General features: G+C 45.4%; 1 protein-coding gene across 3 annotated transcripts in view; it reads left to right on the forward strand.

The window, feature by feature from the left end:
• The window catches only part of tiam2a (TIAM Rac1 associated GEF 2a), a 77,454-nt gene that overhangs the window by 1,730 nt on the left and 55,704 nt on the right, over positions 1-20,020 (forward strand). Inside the window, exon 1 of one of the 3 annotated variants that reach the window (XM_067243065.1) lies at positions 11,118-11,257. The exons of the other annotated variants lie outside the window; for them this stretch is intronic. The gene's annotated coding sequence lies outside the window, so the exon portion shown is untranslated. Of the gene's footprint in view, positions 1-11,117; positions 11,258-20,020 lie in introns of those variants that run through there. 3 annotated transcript variants of the gene reach the window in all.

Genomic DNA, 20,020 nt, shown 5'->3' on the forward strand with positions numbered 1-20,020 from the left:
GCCCTGACCCACAATGCACTTGTGGTCATCAGAGGGGATTCCATCAGCTGTAGGCCGTGTGGTAAAAGCTTCAACTTGCCCTGTGTTTGGTTGGTTGGAGTTGCTGCCATGTTGCGTACACCTGTACAATCCTCTCAGGTCCCTACCAGCGCTAATGGGATAGGGCTTTGGACTTCACCGACCACGCATAGGTTAGACATTAGCGCATCCTTTGGCACTCAGGTTAAAAGCATGTCACACCGAGTCTTTATCACCTTTGATACTCATGTTAGAAACACTTCTGTATCACCTCACAATAAAGGTGTCAGCTAGTAGTTAGTGTGCCGACACAAGCTGGTCTGCAGGATCTCTCGTTCACTTGAAGGAGGAAAAATAACTCCCATCACGACTTGCCGTTCTTATTTTAACCAGCCATCCAGCTCTCGTCTGGCCTCAGTCAGGGCAGAACAAAGAGAGGGTGGAGACTGGAGGGAGGGGGGGAGAGATGGGGAGGCGGGAGTTCTGGCTGCCTACCTCCACCACACGGCACTCACTGCTCTGCCAATTAAGAGGTGCTATGACCGGTGGAGGTGCTTAGTCAGCACGACAAGGGAGAGCGAGCACATGGTCCCTGGTGCATTTTTGGCCTGGTTTACTTTAAAGCAGGAAACAACACTAATTGGCTTCACGGAAGATGTCCTTAAATCGAATGGCTATGCGTCACTGAGATATGCATGGGTGGGTATGGCTCAGTGATAGAATATTTGCCTGCAAATCAATAATTTGCAGGTTCAAATCCCCCCTGTACGTTTTGGATAAAAGTAGCTGTTGAATTTCTACATTATTTTGAAGCAGTGAAAACAAAGAGACCTTTGGCTTTCCGTGCACTAACAGTGTTGGCTTGAACACATCCAAATGTCAATACAAACAATGAATTACAGACAAATTGGCCTTTCTATTCCGCCTGTCGAGGGAATTATGGTTCAAGTTGGAGCTAAGAAGTGACGACCTGTACAAATAGACTGTAGTTGTCCCAGTGGGCCTCCTCACTAAGTCCCTGCCTGTCATGGCCTGTCAGGATGGACCTGCTGCTCTGCCCGAGCTCACCTCCTCCCAGTGGGAGACTGGCAGGCTGGCAGCTCTGGAGACTAACACACAAACTCTCACAGACACACACACAGCCAACTGGCTCCCCTTCACACTGCAGTTAAATACTGGGAAGTTGGCGTTGACCACTTTTTCTTCTAGGAAGAGCAGTTGTGTTTGTGTATTGTAGTTATCAAGTCTCCAGTGTACTGTGGGGAGAGGACCTGGCACATAGCGCAGGCTTGAGGACGATGTCTATCAGGTTCAGCAACATACTCTTCCAGGCAAACAATGGTTGAACATCAACATTATCTCATTCCCACCTCACTTCACTGTTGGAATTGTATGTTATTCCTGAGACAACCAGGGCTGTAGAGTTTTTGCCAAGCGGTAATGCACACAGAACCAGAGGGGCAAGCGGTAATGCACACAAGCCCAGAGGGGCACAACAGAGGCTGATCTGGGAGGGCCCAGTGTCCTGGCACCAAACAGGGATGGAACAATGTTGTATTTCTCTGGCAGTGGTGCTCAGGTGGGGGTGATTATCCATCATGCTTGTGGTCCATGCCGTCAGCCTGAGACTCATCTCTCTGTTGTGGGGAACTCCATTAGATGTTGGCGCAGATTGTAACCAGAAATATCATTGCCATGTAAAACAGGTACAGGGGTATATATTCGAAAGTCCATGCAGCCATTTTTTTAATTTTTTATCTACAAATCATAGGTTCACACAGAGCCCTCAGTGTTGAGATAGAGGTCACGTCCAGGACGCGATGAAACACACTAGTCCATTCTCCTCATTGAACAGTAAACCTGGTCGTCGTGACTGTAAACCCTGCTGTAGTTGCAGTGGTTGGCCTGTAGGGGGCGGTATGGTGCCACATTAGTCCCAATGTGGTGGCTTTTGAATGACTCCTCAGGGCTCTGTTTCTTTGCAGTAAGACTGGTGACTGACATAGCTGAAACACTGCAGTTTTCACCTGTCACATGGCCTCACCTAACCACACTATTATGTTGGCCAGAACAACCTTCTCACTCTTGTTTGGAAAGTCTGCTGCAAACTATCCCGTCAGTATTTCTACGCAGTCACAGTGAAATATGTACATTGTATGAAGCACAATTCTTGATGCATTTCCAAATCAATATAGGATAGGATGAGGTTACGAAAGGACGACATTTTAGTGTGAGACTGGGCCCCTCTGCTGATTTAGGTTGCTGCATTCCTAATTAATTTAAAGCATTGATTAAATGTCCTTCCTAGCGTAAATGAAATCAGCCTGTATCGCCTCTCATTGGAACCCTACCAGTTTATTGAGAGGGGGAGGGAGAGAGAAATACACAGAGGTAGGAAACACACACTTATAGTCCATCAAAGTGTGTAGGATTCCATTTCTGGGCTGAGAGTAGTCAGATGGTAAATATTCCCCTTTGAAGGGGCTCAGTACTAGTGTGCCGCCAGCCTACAGGAACACTTGGTCCAGGTCTCTCTTATCACCAAGTGCAGGCTCCCACAGAGTTGGAAGTGGTGTCCAAAATTGCCCTCGCTGAGAAGTAACCCCCCGTCAAAAGTTCAAACCGATCGGAGTCTAGTATATAGTCAAGGATGCTTGGTCTGAGTTTGCATGAGAAAAAAAAGAGCGAATAAAGGAAATGAAGGAAACAAAGAGTTGAATTGTAATGATTTTTCCTTGGCTTCTAGGCAGACAATTGTCAGTGTCAGACAAAGCAGCCCTGTGTGTGTTTGCATACTGCCAAGGTGTTTTAGCAAGGGTCCAGGCATGCTGTTGCAATGCCGGCTTTATATGTGTATTTGATAGGTATAATGCACCTGAGCACATTTACAGACTTTGCAGGCACAACAGAACCACATGTTTCTGGGACCCTGTTAATACAAAACCTGCCAAAACAGGAACTTCTGTTTAATCTCTCCAACATTGACTCATTGCCGCATAATTAAACAAACTTTCCATTATTCTTTACCTTGGCAGAATCCCTTTAATCTAACGGGGCAACAGGCTTAATAAGGGTCTGGGTCAAGGGTCAGGGTTGAAAGTTCATCACCCTTCTTAGATCAGCAGGCTTAAGTCATTGAGCATGCTGGGAAAGAGGAGGAGAGAGGTGACAGTAGTCAAGGAGACGTCAATAACAAGCACTCCTAATTTCAGAGGGCACTCAATCATATTTCACTTCACACTAGGAGGTGTGTGTGTGTGTGCGTGTTGGAAAGAAACACTGAGTGAGTGACAGGGGAGCCTATTAAATCTGCCAAGACGTAAGGGGAATCAGAGGGGGTAAAAAAGCTAGAGTGGGAAAGAGAGAGAGAGTGGGGGGAAAAATAGGTAAATAGCAGAAATGCTGAGTTCGCAGCCAAGCACTTGCGCAGATCATCACAGTCGAAAACATTTTCTCCGCCTATAATGTATCTCAGAGGACAGAATGAGTGGATGCCATTTTACAAGAGTCTTATTCCCATGCTGTCACACACACACACACAGCATCCCATCCCAACCACGGCATTGTGTGCCTCTCGTCGTTGTGCAGGCGGACAGTAACAGCTGCTTATTATGTAGGCTGACTAACCCTGTGCCTAAGGACATGACACCTGGTTCAGCGACCTGGGAGCGAAGCGGCAGAGTTTCCAGTCAGGATGGCAGCGTTGCCCACTGTCTGGAGCTGTCCCATGTCTCCTCCCTGGATGTTAAGATGAAGCAGATAGCTAGTAATTAGCCCTCAAGGCCTGCTTGTTTGTGTTTGTTTATGAGGGAAGAGGAACGTTCCCTTGTGAGATACCGTAGGTGATGTCACTGCAGAGGAAAGAAACTCCCTCTCAACGCAGGCCATGTTGAATTGAATTGGTCTGAGTCACCGAGGTCGCAGCGAGAGCGTTGGAAAGGAATGAACCCATATGTTTCAGGAAGGAGTTTGTTGATTTCAGGACCAAAATGTCAACAACATGGACAGATGTTATCGTCAGATTTAAGGAATTCTTTGAAGCAAGAAATGCTGTCTTGGCTTGTAGCCATGGATGCCTGGAGTCCCTCAAATGTCATGAGGCCTTGAGAAAATCAAGTCTGTGTTCCTATTATATTCTTATCATACATACACCTAAAGGTTAGTGTGCGTTCAGCCTGTTGTAAGAAGAAAATCCTGCCACGTGGCCCAATCAATGGAAGCCGTATCTGCTGCTCTCGTCTCTCACTGTGCGTGCTCACATAGAGCAGAAAATCCAATGTCGTGTTCCTGAGTTAACCCCCTTGTGGGAGCGCCTCAAACCATCCACCCTCCCGCCGGCCCACCAATCTGCCGCGAGTGTGTCTTCTCGCCAGAATCTCCCTCGAGGTGATCGTGATCATGTTTATTAATGACCAGCAGGCATCTGGGGTTCCCCGGGGTCCTAGCACCACACCCTCCTCACCCCTCATCTCCTGTCCCCCACCCCCCCCCCCCAGCCCCCTCACACCCCCCCCCCCCCTCACTTGAATCAGTCTGATTACGTTTCCCCCTCGTTCCTTTCACAATGTTTAATATCCATCGACAATGAGGTGGATAAGCAGGATGGGAAGCCTTTCGCTGCTGCTGCTTAACTAGGCCATAGATATGTATCCGCTCATCCGTAAAATGGAAAAAAGAACGGATTTCCCGATTCCATCCTTTCTCGGAGGACTGTTCAATCTCTCCCAAGGGTTGGGGGGAGTCAAGGATGAAAATAAGGTGTAGAATGCAGAGTAAGTGGGGAAGGACCTTATTGGGGACATCTGTGATGGAGGCCCTTGGTCACAGGAGTGTGACTGTCTCAGAGATTAGGGACAGATGTCACCAGTGGGACCATGTGACAGGGAAAGGCTGATCTGGGGGTCAGGGTTGAGAGGTCAGCCGTCAAGAGACAAGGTGGTGGGAATCTCAAGACCTTCTTAAAATGTCTCCAACTCTATCTCTCACTCTCCCTGAGTCTCTCTTTTCCTTCCCTTCTTCCTTTCTTTCATTCATCATCATCTCTTTCTCTCTCACACACACAGACTCTCCCCCTCTCTCTCTCTCTCTCTCTCTCTCTCTCTCTCTCTCTCTCTCTCTCTCTCACCAGCTGCATCTCTTCCTCCCTTCTTCCTGCACCACTCCTCTGCCTTTTCCCCATCCCTCTCTCCATCCCCAGGGAAGTTTTTTTTCCAAGACATGATGCACTGGAAAAGTAGGCATGTCCCACCCCACGGCACAAATGACATCCGCAAATGAATTGACAAACGAGTGTCGCCGGAATACTGCTGATGCAGTATTCCATGCAGACACACGGCACTCCGTGTCCCCTTCTGCAAACATCATCTTGTTTTTACTCGATGTTGTCTCACCGACGTTCTCAGGCCCAGTCAGGCAGCCTGGCATCAGAAATGGGTGTTGGGACCGATGTGGAGGCAGGGAGGGTGTCTTATGCATGAGTAAACAGATCTGTCCTTTCCGCTTTCCTAGCCTGGTATGGTCTGGCCCCCTTGCGGCCCCCCCTCCCTCCTCCTCACACCCCTGCCCTCCACAGTCCCAGGAGAGTCCCAAGGCGAAAATGAGAAACATGAAACTGGCGTTCGCCCCGGCGAGACCTCAACTCCAATAAGAGTAACAATGTTAGAGGGGTGCAGAGAGGGCCGGGCGGAGGCTGGCCAGGGTGTGATAGGTTGCAGGGGAGAGGGTGTCCATTTGTCAAGCTGCCACGGCTGATGTTACTGCAGGGCATAAGCTCTAACATGAAACGGGAAGAGATAGGCTGTAGCTGTGGATCTGATGAATTGGCCTTCAAGTACCCAGGTTAAGTTTGTCCCTGGTACACGCACACACACACCCACTAGCAGTGCGGGCTGGTATGAGGGAGCAGTCCACACACAGGTCAGAAGTGTGGGTATGCATCAGTGAGGATCAAACACACACACACTCACACCAACACACACACACACCGGTGGCCTGAGACAGTCCCACTGTCCTGGGGGTCAGCGTGAAGAGAATAGTGGGCTCTATCTCTGCCCTTCTCAAGGAGACTTCAGAGACAGGCACTTTTTTATCATCTGAGTCTGGGTAGCTTACCACCCACAAAGCATGGCCTGGCCCAGCGCTAGGGGAATAGGGGCAGATCATCCAATTTCACAGCTTGAATATGAAACATCCCCAAACCCCATATGTGTCCCCCAATTAGCAATAATGAGCTAATAGGTCAACAGAAAATACTGTTTAGCGCATCATCTTTAACATAGCACCTTTATTAATGGTTGTGTTAACCACAAATTGTATAGCAACATCCATAAAGACATTTCTGAACATAGGAGCATGATTCCACGCTTTAGAAAGGGCTGAAGCTAACTAGGGTTTAGAGGAGTTTTTCAACAGAAGTCAGACGTGTCTCACAGAGAGTGTGTATCTATTACTATTCTATTACTAATGCTTTGCTGTTGCGTTCAATTCATATCCGGATGACATTGTGTGTGGGGTGGGCACAAGAGTGTCTGCTTTTAATAAGAGGAAAGTCAAATTAACCGAGGCACAGTCTATGACTTTAATGAGCTAACCCACGGCCACCTACTCCACTCTCTTCATATGGGTGTGAAAGTACCTCCCAGCATGCACTCTGTCTAATAGGTGTGGGAACATTTCCCTGGAAAAACCAGATGGAGGTGGAGTAGGTTTTAACTCCATTCATGCTGCAATTTGTTATAATCAGAATCATTTGTAATCCAATAGCATACTGTGTCTGGCCAGCTTTAGCCCTGGTGTTGTTGGGCATGCTTTGCATGTAGGCCTGTTGTAGACCCTTTACTGTGTACATGTCCACTACACTACCATGTTGTGTTTTATCTTTAATGCTAGTGATTTAGGTATAAGTGTGACATGGTAGATATTCCTTTTTTAGCTTGAATCATATTGAATTAGAAATGGTAGACTGTTGCCATTGCGGTCAGTGCAAATTATATTAGAGTTTTTAACTGCGTTATCCTTATTGAAATCAGGCCTATCCACTTCCTAGATGCACAAATACTCTGGTTTGTTTGTTGTGCCATTGTTTGTAAGCGATAGATAAATAACTGTGTATGAGTGTCAAACCTTTTTAACAATCTGCGTGAGCTCAGTTTTTGCTTATAACAACTGTCATGTCATGTTAGTGAGACAACATAAGTCCTTTCGACTTATGTTGTCTTTAAATGTTGAATATACTTCTATTCTCATGCTAAACATTATATTTGGTCATCTACATGGCCCTGACAACTGAGTCAAAGTTGTCCTGCGTATGAGCTGTGGCATGTCACCAAACGGTTGTTTTTAGACCAGTGTCTGATGTCATGACCACACATCAAGCTGACCGCTATCCTTCATATTTTCTTTTCCCATGTTTGGACTTGTCTAACGTGCCAGTGTATGCCAGACTGCTATGGTCTGATGGTCAGACAAACAGCTCTTTTTCCAGCGGGCAATTTTCAAGTCTGTCAGTGACTAAATCATATAGCGACTATCCTGAGACTCAATCCCTAGACAGCAGAACTCTGCTTTGAGATCTTTATACAGACAAGGGGTTACGAGATGGCAGCACTCAGCTTTGGACTCTTTCACAGGATTTAAAACCCTGCTCAAATCCTCCCCCAATTCAGAATGGAATGTATCTGACCTGTGTGAAAGTTGGCGAAGTTCTCAGTATTTCAAGAAGGGCCTTGAGGTTGTCGTCTAGTTTGGGTTGGGAGGTTGGTAGTCCACTCATGCCCTTAACGTACCAGTGAACTATCTCCCTCAGTTACGATGTGACCTGTGGTTTGTATCACTACAGCAGTAGAAGTCACAAGCGCTCTCCTAAAGGCATATTTCTTTTCATTCTCTCGTTCGTCTTTCTCACACACTGTTTTCCCAGTCTCCCATGACTGAGTCTAGTCCAGACTTTTGCTCTCTGTCCGTCCCAAAAACCGACAACACAAACATCCTCTCCTCTCTACTCTCTTTGTTTCTCCTCTCTCTCTCTCTCTCTCTCTCTCTCTCTCTCTCTCTCTCTCTGTCCCTCTGCGCTCTCCTCTCTCTTTTTTTTAATACTGACACCCAGATGACATATTGTCTAGCAGACATACAGGCGGCCAAACCGATGAGGAGGGCCTTGTGCAGTAGATCCATCAGGCCTAAGATTTACCCCACAGCCACATCCATACAGGTCCACACGGCAGGCCTGTAACAGCAGGCATGCACCATGAGGAATCCAGACCCCTTTCCTCACTGTCAACAACCATCCCTAACCTCTCTACTAGGAACACACCCCTGTTCTGTTCTCTGGAAGCCAAAAGCTGCTTTGATAGAGCTCCTGGTTTGTCCCCATTGATTTCACATTAGCTGACCCATTAAAGGAGTCCAAGCCATCACTTAGATTGTGTTCAAGACCTGTCTCCCTCAATTCAATGCCATTTTTATGGTGTTTATTTGTGCTGTATGTCTTTCTGTTAGGTTTATGTACAGTGTGAAGTCTTTGTTTCCTGTAAGATGAGACTCGTCTAGAGTATGTACTGTCTGCTGTGGTTGTCTTCTGTGAGTGAATTGTGGTTGTCTGTAAAACGTGCTTTTTGTATGTTACAAGGCTGTATTTAGAAAGACGACCCAAGTCCCTAGGTGTTTTTGGGTGTGGTGAGTGAGTGTGTGTCTGATTACTGTCTTAACAGGAACACAGGCACACACATCCTTTGAAACAACCGTTTCAGACAAAGCTCTTTCATTGTTCCCAGTGAGTCCTCATTACATACCACATGACAAATTACAGTGGAAATTACAGCCAATGTACAGCCCGTGTTGGCCAGGGGTCGACAGTTAAGAGAGCAATAATGACACTGTACAATAGCCAAGCACAGAAGTGTGAGAAAAATCACTTAGCAGGGGGGCTCTCTCTCTCCCCGACACAATTACCATGACGACCCTATTAGAGGCACCATAATGATGGATGAAACTAGCAGCAGAAGTGGGGAGTGTTACTGTGGCTGGCTGGAGTTTTTCCTTTTCATTTTGCAGATGCTTTTATCCAAAGCGACATACAGAGCATATATACAGTGCATACAGAAAGTACTGCAGAAGGGCATTGTTCAAACAGTATTTGGGTGGTCAGAGTCAAGGAACAGTCTGTATTTACTAGGCACAGCAGAAAGGTAGGCTACAGTCGTTCAGGAAACTGGCCTCATTTGAATTTGGGGGACTGGCTCAGTGGGGAGAGGCAAAGGTGTTAATGAGTGGTTGTGCTTGTGTGTAGTATGCCAGTCTTTGTCTTTTTGTAAATGTGTATGTGTGTATAGGGGGGGGGGGCTGGTCTGTTAGAGTGTATATCTGTTTGTGTGTTTGAGAAATTGTATATTTTCTATCCCACTGTGTGTGCAAGGGTTTGTGTGTTTCCATGTGCAACTCTCTGTGTCTGTGTCCCTTTTCTGTGTGCTTTTGTCTGTTTGTCTCTGCCTGTCTGTTTGCTGCCTGTCTGCTTGTCTGTCTGCCTGCACCCCTGCTGCCAGAAAAATACAGTTTTTTATCTCCGTTTTTTTTTAACAGTGTGGGACATGCCCGCACCACACCTCCCTCACACCAGGCCTGGGGACCAGTGACTTGGGGGGAGGTAGAGGTGATACATGTCCCTCAGTCAGGAAGGGAGAGGTGACGGGCGACAGCGTGTCCGTTAGAGCCAATTAGCCGTAATGAGATGCAGAGTGACCAGTCCTCCTGAAAGCTGCCAGACAATGGAATACAAAGACCCGCGTTGGGCACGGCCAGTCCCAGCTGACCGGGCATTACACACAGACGGGGTGATCTGGATCACTTCACTTGTTGTTTACTCTGGTATTCATCCATGGTTCATTTCCTATTTGTCACTTCCTATTATGCCTTCTAGAATGCAACAAGGGACTTGGGCACTATTTGAATCAGTTATACAGTGATTTTCTAGCTTTGAGCCACGTGGGTCCAGTGGTGGGTTCATTTGTGTGCTGATTGCATATCCCTCTGCAGTTTAACTCATTAACATACTGTAATCCTGTGGGATAGCTTCTCTCAGAAGCATAATCAGGGATCAACTGGATTAAAATGATATGGTTGGATAACTGCAGGGGCAGAGTGCCTTGCCCATTTCAGTTGGTGTTCTTGTATCTTGTTCAATGCTCAGGAATGAGGCAACGTGTTGTTGTGAAGACAGTCCTCCATTAAAAGAGGAGGGCTATCTGTGAGTACAACAGACAGCAGAGATAAGCATCTCCACTCAGCCCTTTATTGCTGCTGTAAAGAAGCTGATATGCAGATTAGCTGTGACTGGCAGACATGCTCACATTGAATGCTCTCATGGAATCCTGATCATGTTTACAAGCATCTAACGGGACAGTGTAGGAAGGTCAGGCCGGTTCCACTGCATGTCTTATCTGCCTGGCGTTTACCACTGCATTGATGAAGTGCCATTGACCTGAGACACAGATACACACACACACACACACACACACACACAGACATGCACACAGAGACAGGCGGATGTATACATACCCTCATACACACAAAAAACACAGGCTAGCAGCCTTGTTGTCTGATGTTATCAAAACCCGTCTGTTTCCTTTTTCATTCAGCCTATTTGACAGACAATGCTTGACAGACAATGGTGTAAATGTTATGCTAAAGGTGCTTATCCCTAAATATTTAAGTATTTTGGGGCTTAGGGACTTTGGCACCTATTTAAAGAACAAAAACACACTATTCAATTATTTTTTAATAATAAATCCGTATTTTGTATTTGTCTAATTACATTTTGATATTTGTTATTTCGTTAGTTTATGATATTTGGTTTAGTTAGTAACATTATTTTCTTGACCCTCGCTAATACATACATTTATTAAAGTTTTGTAAGAAATAAACATAACATTCATCGACTGAAACGATTCACATCCTATTTTCTAATTTGCAATGCATTCCCAACTCAATTTGTCTATCGCTTTGAATCTCCATCGAAGAGAGGAGGGGTTTAACCCCACATTGTCTGGGAGGAGTCGGGTTTTCTCTGCGGTGAGTGAGTCCTGAGAGCATTGCATTTACAAAGCGTGGGACTAGCAACCAACCATTCAGTATTAAAGCAAAAAGCAAATCGACAAAAAAACACGTATATCGAATGTTTATTTGTACGGGAGAGGTGAAAAACCAGTGACCACAATTTTGTCTTCAGCAGTAGAGCAGTCAACCGGTAAGTTTAATTGCAAACTTATTTTACGTTCACTGTGGACGGCCGAATTCTCATAAGCGCGTCTTTACAGTCCACGCGCCAATATGCGACTATAAATTATAAGGAATATAGCTTTTTAGTATGGTTATTTTTGTGCTCGAGGGATGTGATGTAGATGACGGGACAGACAGTGTTAGAAAATACGGTGGTGGGCTTTCTATAAAAAGTTAGTGATACAGAGCAGTGTCCCTAATTGACGACGTTGTTACAGCTGCTGCAGCTGTGTCCAAATACAATAGTTTATGCGGCGTTTCTGATCAAGAAAACTGCTTTTCGTTTTAGGTTTCTGTAACTTTCGGAATTCCTTTTGTTCATTTTAAAGTGTCAGTCCATGACGATACGATCATGGTCTGGACTGCTTAGAATTAAAGTTGACTGACCGGGCATGTAGGTCTGTAAAACTATTGTTATCTTTCCAAACAGGTTAGTTCGATCTCACATTTCAGCCACAACGGCACGTCAACAAAATTGCAATTGCTCCCATGCCCAAACTTTGAATATAGCGAGAATTATACTACAACCCAATGTGATATTTTGATTTATTTATAATTTACAACTACTTGCAGTAATAATTTTAGCACAATAGACCAAATACTATTACACACACATTACATTTCGATCTTGAATAGAGTTCAAGATGTTCAACATGGAGCTGTCAACAGTGTGAGTGGAGGGCGATTCAGTGTGTCCTTTGTGTTGTGCTGATTTATGAGGCGAGGAATGTGAGGGTCTATGTCCGTAACTGCCAGGCCTGCTCCCTCATGATTGTGTGGTAGTGGAGGTGATTTACCTAGTCTCTTTGTTGTTTGGGGAAGTGCTGTGACATGGGATGGTGTAAGGGAGGCCAAGGGCTTGAGGAGGGGTGGTGGGGCTCCAGGACCATACAAGCACAACAAAAGGGCCAGTGGAACCCTGGAGGGTAGGGGCTGGTCAGTGTAAACACACCCAGAGGACAGGAGGAAGGTATGGGCATGCCTTATGGCTCCCTAGCCTCCATGTCATGGAAAGCAAGCACCCAGGTGTCCATTTAAAGCAGACGTTTTGGGATTTGAATGGACTCATACCATCACTCTGCCCATTGAGTAGTTTTAATAACAGGTTAATGTTTCACTTACAGAAACTACACTCAAATCATTTGTCTGCCTGAACACTCTTATATGTTCTTGTTATATATGCAACAAAAAATAATTAGTTCCTCTGAGTACATATGATTGGATAAGACCAGGCCTACAAGGTTACAGAAGGTCTGGACAGAAGATGGACTCTGTGGATTGCACACAACATTCTTCTGATGATTATTTTAAACTTAAGTGAATATTTCAATTTGTCTTTGGGGTCCTTGTCTAGTAGCCAACAAGTGTGTGCTCAATTTTATCCTAAGAATGTTGAGTGTTTGTTTATTTGAGGACCTGCTGGCCCAATGGCTTATATTTCAGCAACCATCTATATCTAATGCCTGTTTAGTGTACTTTGCAGTGCACAATATCTAGATTTTTGTTATTGTGAACTCTGGAGCCTTTTTGGGTGGCTGTAACACAAATGTTCTGCATGCCTAGGTTTTGCGGTTGTATTTCTTCCCGGCAGAGATTCCACGACCACAAGGAACATTATGATTTTCATTATGACTTTTTAAATAATTCCCCCCCCCCCCATCTATTTTTAAGTTTGGTTTTCTTCAGAATCGATAGTGCGAGCAGTGAGAGAGCTCAATGGAAAACATTGAGTTCTCATTCACACTGATGTGACCGTGTCTAGAAGGATTCCCCTCTAACCCCCACCCCCACTGTTAAATGTAAGTTGTTTACCAGTGACAAAGGCGGGTAGGGTGATGTTGTAATGCTTCTCTCTCAGTGGGAGGTACATGCTCTCTCCACAGGCATCTGCAACTCATTGCTCGTCTAAATCAACTTTAATGAGCTCGGGGGAAGTATGATACAATAACTTGATTTTGGAGACTTTGTAGTTTGGTAATTTGCAGTTTGCCACTTTGCACATTGTTTTGCCTGTAACAAGGCTTAATATATCACTGAGGTGAACCTCCATTGTGTTTAGGTCATGGATTAGCACATACTTAATCTAGACCCAAGAAGCAATTCTGAAGCAATTAAATGTTTAATTCAATTAGAAATTGTGAAACAAAGAGGAGAGCGTTTTTGTCTGTTGTGCAGGCCTTTGTCAACAGAGAGACTTATGGCTGTTCTCTCATAGCCTGTTTGGAAAGCTGTGTGCAAGTGCCCATCGTTAATTCTGAAGTGCTAGCACACTCTCTTAGAAACGCCAATGTTTCATGTCTTCTCTCAGCACATTTATCTCCATATAAGGCAGCATGCATGTGACTTATCAGGCATGGGTAATATCTGTGCTTATTGTCACATTCCCAAAGGCAGCAGGATGAAGGACTTTTTACTGTCTGTAGGTGGAGGCAGGGTGAGGGGAAAGGAGAAGAGCTGTCTGTGTGGTTCCTCTTATTGTGTGCTCTTCTTTTAAAACCCTGATTGGAAACCTTACTGGTTTCAAGGTCATACAACATGTCTACCGCCATTTCTTTGGTTCTTGTTATGTCTCCATGACAATATAACTTTAAGAGCTGACTCAAATTCCACTTTCCCCTTTTAGTCATGACGGGGAAGCATAATGGTGCCTTCTACTGACAGTTTATTTCTGTCTGTGGCTGAAGTCATGTTTGACTCTTGAGGCACTGGCAGAAGTGTGGCATCGTTGTAGCATGTGGGCAGTAGTGTTTGGAGGAGAGCTATAATAAGCAGGTGAGCTCAAGGGAGCGTTGACAGAGTCCTGGAAGGGACTTTTCTGTGATCATAGTCACCATACCGCAGACAGGCAAATGAGTGAGTTTGTCCACTTTCTGTCCCCAGGGTCCCCTCCCATCATGCTATTGGACAGGGCTACAGTAAACTAGTGTTGGTCTTTGACTTTCTACCTAGTACAGAGGGTTGGTTGGACCCATATCCTACTTCAACACTACAAAGACCTTCCTCTCCAGGCCAGCTTCACTAAGTGGTTGCATCAGGTGCAGAACAGTGCAGCCTAGCCTAAAACATTACCATTAACCATTTGAGTTGTAGTCCCTGCTGAAAATATACAGTTGTAAACTGTACATGTTTGTAGTATGCACCAGGCCAGGGCTTCTATATTTAGTTTATTTAGTAGCACTGCCATTCAGTTGGACTGATAGAATAAACAATTTGCTGAGGTTGCTGTTATAATTTGTCCCAGAGTTCAGCTGTATCTACCACTGCACAAAAAAGATGAGCATTCTTTGGTTCATAAGTCAGACATGGGTCTTTTCCTGAGTTGAGCAGATGGGAAGCTCTGGAAGCTTATTTGTGTTCAGGTTGACACCCCTAAACGACAGCAAATTGAAGCCTTTGAGGAGATGAATGTGTTGGGTCAAATTGAATTGGGTTTTTTGTTGCGGGGCGCGTTCTGAGATACACCCATGTGGTTTGTAAAATGAAGATGAAATGGTGGCGAGAGATTAAGTCATGTGTCAAATTAGCTTGCAGATTAAGATCTTCTGCATGAGGAGGAGGAGACAAAGTGAAAGAGAGGGGGAATGAGGGAGAGATGGGGCGAGGGAGAGAGAGAGAGAGGCGAGTCGTGTAGTGGAAGGGGCACTGACACACCAGCTAGCATGGTAGGGTTATTGTAGGACAGTGTACATCAGACAAATTGCAATACATCAGTCTGGCATAAAAACCTGGGGAGGGCGGAGGGGGTGTTGAACTTGTGTGATATCCTGAAGCAATGATAAGCAGTGTGCTGTTTCGATGTTGCCCTTCCATGAACAATATGTCATATGGTCTTTTCATGTGGGATGAGAGGTTGAAGCCCAGATAATAAGCGCTACCTCAAATACAGTTGTGATTTGATACATGCGTCTACATGTCAGTGCTTTGTGATGTGTGTGAAAGGACAGCAAGTTGTGTGTACACTGTAGATGTGTATGGGCTTGTGGTTAAATATGCCTTTTTTATGTGCTCACTGGGCTGGGTCACACCTCATCCACGCAGAAAATCTCCATTGTGGCCTCATCCGCAGTAATTGTGATGGATCTGGCTTACCTCTGAAACCAGTAGCCAGAAGGTCTCCCCCTTCATCATTCCCCTATTGGTAGTGCAAACACAGCTGGTGTGTTATTGGCTGAAGGTCTTGGCGTCAGGTTTTCCTGTTGGCTCCATGCGTCTGCCGTTGTTCTCCATGATGGGCTAAGAAGCTTCTGGAAAGGGTACACATCCCTCTTGCTCCTGAATGGAGCTTTGGTAACGCACCCAAATGTTGTCTCTGTCTTATCTTGTCTTTATGACGAGGTGTTTACTAGAGAAGGTCGAACAAAACAGCAAGTCACAAGTCACATAGGCTTATAACTATACTTTGTCTCCCAGCTAGCTTAACATAACTAACATGCTAATCAAATACCTTTTCCTCTATTTATGGGGTTCCTAACAGACAATGTGAAGTGGTCGTGAGAGGCTTGAGCGCAGCAGTGTGGAATGTGAGGTGCATTTTCAGCCTCATTAGCACTGCTCCCCCCCCTCACATTAACAGTCTTTAGTTTGATTTGGGAGGTAGATAAGCTTCTTTCCTTCCTTCCTCAGTCTAAGGCCTTGGCACATTGGTTCAGTTATTTGGCATCTGTCCAATGTAAACAGCGAAAGGGGCTTGATTGCCTTAGGTCATGTGCAATCCTGGCATCTAAACACTGTGCCAGCTCAATTAGATTTGATTCATGAAGAGGTAAAATTATCCATATAATCTCTTTCCTGGAGCTTACAACAGCAAGGCTTACTGGACGTGTCAGGCCTCAGCTTGGTGTTGGAGGACCTTCAGGTAACGCTACTAGTGAATATGTATGTTTGAGCGTAGGGACTATGCATATTCCTTTTTTGGGGTTTAGTAAGGATAACCCGGTAAGGAATGCCGTTGCCTACTTTTCCACAGCCGTTTGGTGTCAAACGTTTGGTATTTTATGTAGAGGAGAGCTGTTTCCACCTCGTCAGGTCTTTTTAGGTGTGGTCAAGAGGCTTTTGGGTGGTTTAGCAAGGTTGGAGGAAAATCAGTGTATTTTGTGCCTGCCACCATGTGTGTGTTCTGTGCCCAGCCCTCCGGACCCCATTCTCTACTTCTCACCACGCTCGACTTGAGTTTCCTCTTTTGCGTCCAGAAGTCTTCAGCACCACTGCTCTGTGCCAACTGCCAAAGCCGGGGCCAAGGCCTCGATCTGCAACAGGCCGTTACATAAGAGCGATTTAACCCTGGACAAGTGGCTCAGTGGACCCCGTATCCTGGCTGTCTCTCTCAATATCAACATGGTTAGCTTTCAGCTGTAGGCTGTTTCCCTGACGATGATACAGGTGTGAATAGAGAACATTTTGTTGGTCTCCCTCTAGGGCTGTGTCTGTGCCAGCTGGGAGAAAATGTGCTCCGGATAAGTGGGGCCAGATTTTCCTCTTGATTACCTTTAGTGGAGCTACTGGGTGACATGAACAGTTTTTTAGCCAAGTTGAAGTACTTCTGCTATGGTGATTGTGAGTTCACCATGTTCCACTTGCAATGTATAACTCTTCTTTAGAAAAGCCAAAGAAGGCTAGCTTTCATAGTGATTAACCGAGTTGCAACTCTTTTGTTGAAAAAGCCAGGAAAGGAATGGTCTACTTTCTAATACAATCCACCCAGCCAGTATCACCTGCAAGCTAATGGCCACTCCACTTTGGGTTAAGCCCATGTCAACTATAGTATCAGCCACATATGGTATGTGGAGAGTTACATGTCATTACCCAGGAGCTGGTGCAATATTAATGACTCATTTATCCATATGATATTATCCCTGACATGGTCTTAAATGGCAAGCTTTAAAGTTTGAGTCTGAGAGGGGTCATTGGCATGTCAGTTGGGTGTAAAAAGTGATGACTGATACCATTTCACACAGGGGACAGGATTTGGAATTATCACTGAATGTTCAATGTCATATTTAGGCAAGACATGAAAGGTAAAGAACATCCTAAAGATGACCAGGGGCACAGCAGGAGGAGTGTACTGTAAACCAACTGACAGGTGCGTGCCTGCTGTGTGTACAGCATACTGTATATGCCAAAGGCTATTCTCGGCTGTCATCTGAGAAGCCGTCTCCTAATCTGTCCACAACTCAATCCTAACGTTGTTCAAGGTACGAGAGCCAAGATGAAGGCAGACTTCTTTTATGGCCTCAGGTCTTAGCGCTATGTACGCTGCCTCTTTTAAAAGGGTGGACAACCAGCTACTTAAACCTTGCTGTTGAAAGTGTCCATGCACACATAATGACCTCCTTTTCTACCCAGACCTGACACATTCTGCCTCTTAGGATTAGTGGTTATGGGTCACATCTCCACCCCCCGACACACACACACACACACACACACGCACACACACGCACACACACAGTCAACAGACCCTTTGTTGGTTGATCCAGATGGGCCACCCTGGGAGGGGGTGTTAGAGGGCACGGTACCTTCAGTTTAGACTGGCTCTCAGGCAAAAGGAAGGGCTGACTCACAAGGGGAGGGGAAAATGCACACATCCTCTGTGCAGTAAAACAACTGCTAACAGTTGGAGCGGGCTTTTGACTGTCTGTGTGTCTGTCTGAGGAGATTTCTCCAGAAATGCGTGTGGGGGGTTAAACCACGCCACATGTTATGGCACATAGCTTCTGACGGCATTCCATTTAGCTATACAACACAGCATCTTTGTGTTGCACCAAATGTCTTTCCCAAGGCCTTCCACCGTCCGCTATGGAGATGAAGCGGCTGTCACATTGCTGTGCTGCTGCTGTGAAGACTGACTTTTATTCTGAAGTAGTAACGTTCTCTGTCGCTTCACTCGAAAGATTCACAACTGCCGCCAAAAGAATAGCAAAGAGCAGCCGTTCGGCTTTGTCTCCTTCAGTTCTTCCCCACCTGTAGTTTATTTCGGGCATTTCATAAAAGCTGCGAAGCTTTTCAGTCCAAGACGTGACCCACACTGCATCCGTGGGAATGATTCAGTCTCATGCTTGTGAGTGGCTAGTCAGCCCATTCACTCATCCTCACATTGGGACGCATGTGACTTCACAGCCTCCTAATGTCATTTATCCACAGTCGCATAAGAGAGCAGTGATTTAAGAGGGAACACACCTTAATATGGTGACTAACACTGATGTCACTCTGTCAAAAGGCACTGTCACACACTGTGTCATAGACATATTTATACCTCAGACATGCCAACTCATTTATTTCCAGTTGGTTTAGCTAAGCCTAGTAATATATTCTGCTTTGCTTCCCTCATTATCTCTCCCAATTGCAGACACAGACAGCTTTGGTATCCAATTTGCTTCATCAATTTTGATTAAAGGTGCATGTCTGCCATGCTAGGAATCATCATTGAAATCACTCCAGTAATAACGGCTATTTCATTAAAAGTTATTTTGAACTCTTCCATGTCTCTGTAGGCAGTTCTCCAGTTTCTAGTGGCTGGAGGTAGTAATTTGGGGAGAGTTTGGACATCGTCTCCAGTGGGAGTGTAGGCCAGGCAGCAAGCTCTGTGGTCTGCTCGTGTGGAGAAAGCAGCTTCACTGGAAACAGGCGGTTCTTAAAAAAAATAAATGCTAATGATATTTTACATCTCATCGGTTCATAGCCATAACTAATAATAACAGTCTAGTGAAAAGCCAAGCACGGAGGGTTCCTGAGGCCCAGGCTTGAAGCTCAGTAGTACCCTAATGCAATAGACTACCTGCCATATTAGTAGTGTCCCTCTCTCCTCTCCTCTTCCATCCTTTTCTTTTTCTCCCTCTCTCTCTGTCTCTCTGTCTCTCTCTCTCTCTTCCCTTCTTGTTTTTTCCCTCCCTCGACGTGCCTCCATGTGAATGGGGGGGGGGGCTGTTGGATGAGGAGACTGTTTTAATCAGGGAAACCCTTTGTCTTTATTAGCATGGGGGGAGTCATTAGTTGCTTACAGCCCATCAAGGCAATTAGTCACTAGGTAGCCAGTGGTACACCTGAGCTGCTGCTGAGAAAGACTAGAGCTATTCTTCCTTAGTAGATGTAGAAGTGTGTGTGTGTGTGGTGTACCTTTTGGATGGCTAATTATGCTATGTTATCCTGCACCACTGTCCCCTTACTGTACTCCCCTACTCAGTTAACTACTAAGTATTTTAACAAGCTGGAGACTCAACCCCCCCCCCCCCAACACTCACGCACATACACTCACACACACCTTCTTTCTCTGCCATGTGAAATACCTGAGCTTTTTTCTGAGTTAAAGATGCCAGGTGAAGTCAGTAGTTTATTCGACATTACAAATTCACACTTGCACACTGCTTTAGTATTCACTACAGATTTGACCTGGGGGGGGCTTGGTTTCTCAGCAGGTCAGGGATGTCAGGAACAATCACATTTATGGAGATACGCATGAGTGGCAGCTAATTATACTCAGTCCAAGTCTATTATCAAGTTTGTACCACTGTATGTGGCCATTATGTCTGGCTGTGTTGAACTAGGCTGTTGTGTTAAACTGTTGATAGTGTGCTTATCCAGTGTTGTCAAATTCCCTTATTTCTTGTTCTTTGCTGTTATTATCCATAAAGTCCACATTCAAAAGAACATTCCAACCCTGTGGCAACAGTTTTTCCCTCGCAGGAGTCATTGAGTCTGAGGCCTGATGATGGACCTTGCTAGTCTCTGGACACAGCCA

Source organism: Osmerus mordax, chromosome 9, assembly GCF_038355195.1.
Source record: "Osmerus mordax isolate fOsmMor3 chromosome 9, fOsmMor3.pri, whole genome shotgun sequence".
In the NCBI taxonomy this organism is placed as follows: domain Eukaryota; kingdom Metazoa; phylum Chordata; class Actinopteri; order Osmeriformes; family Osmeridae; genus Osmerus; species Osmerus mordax.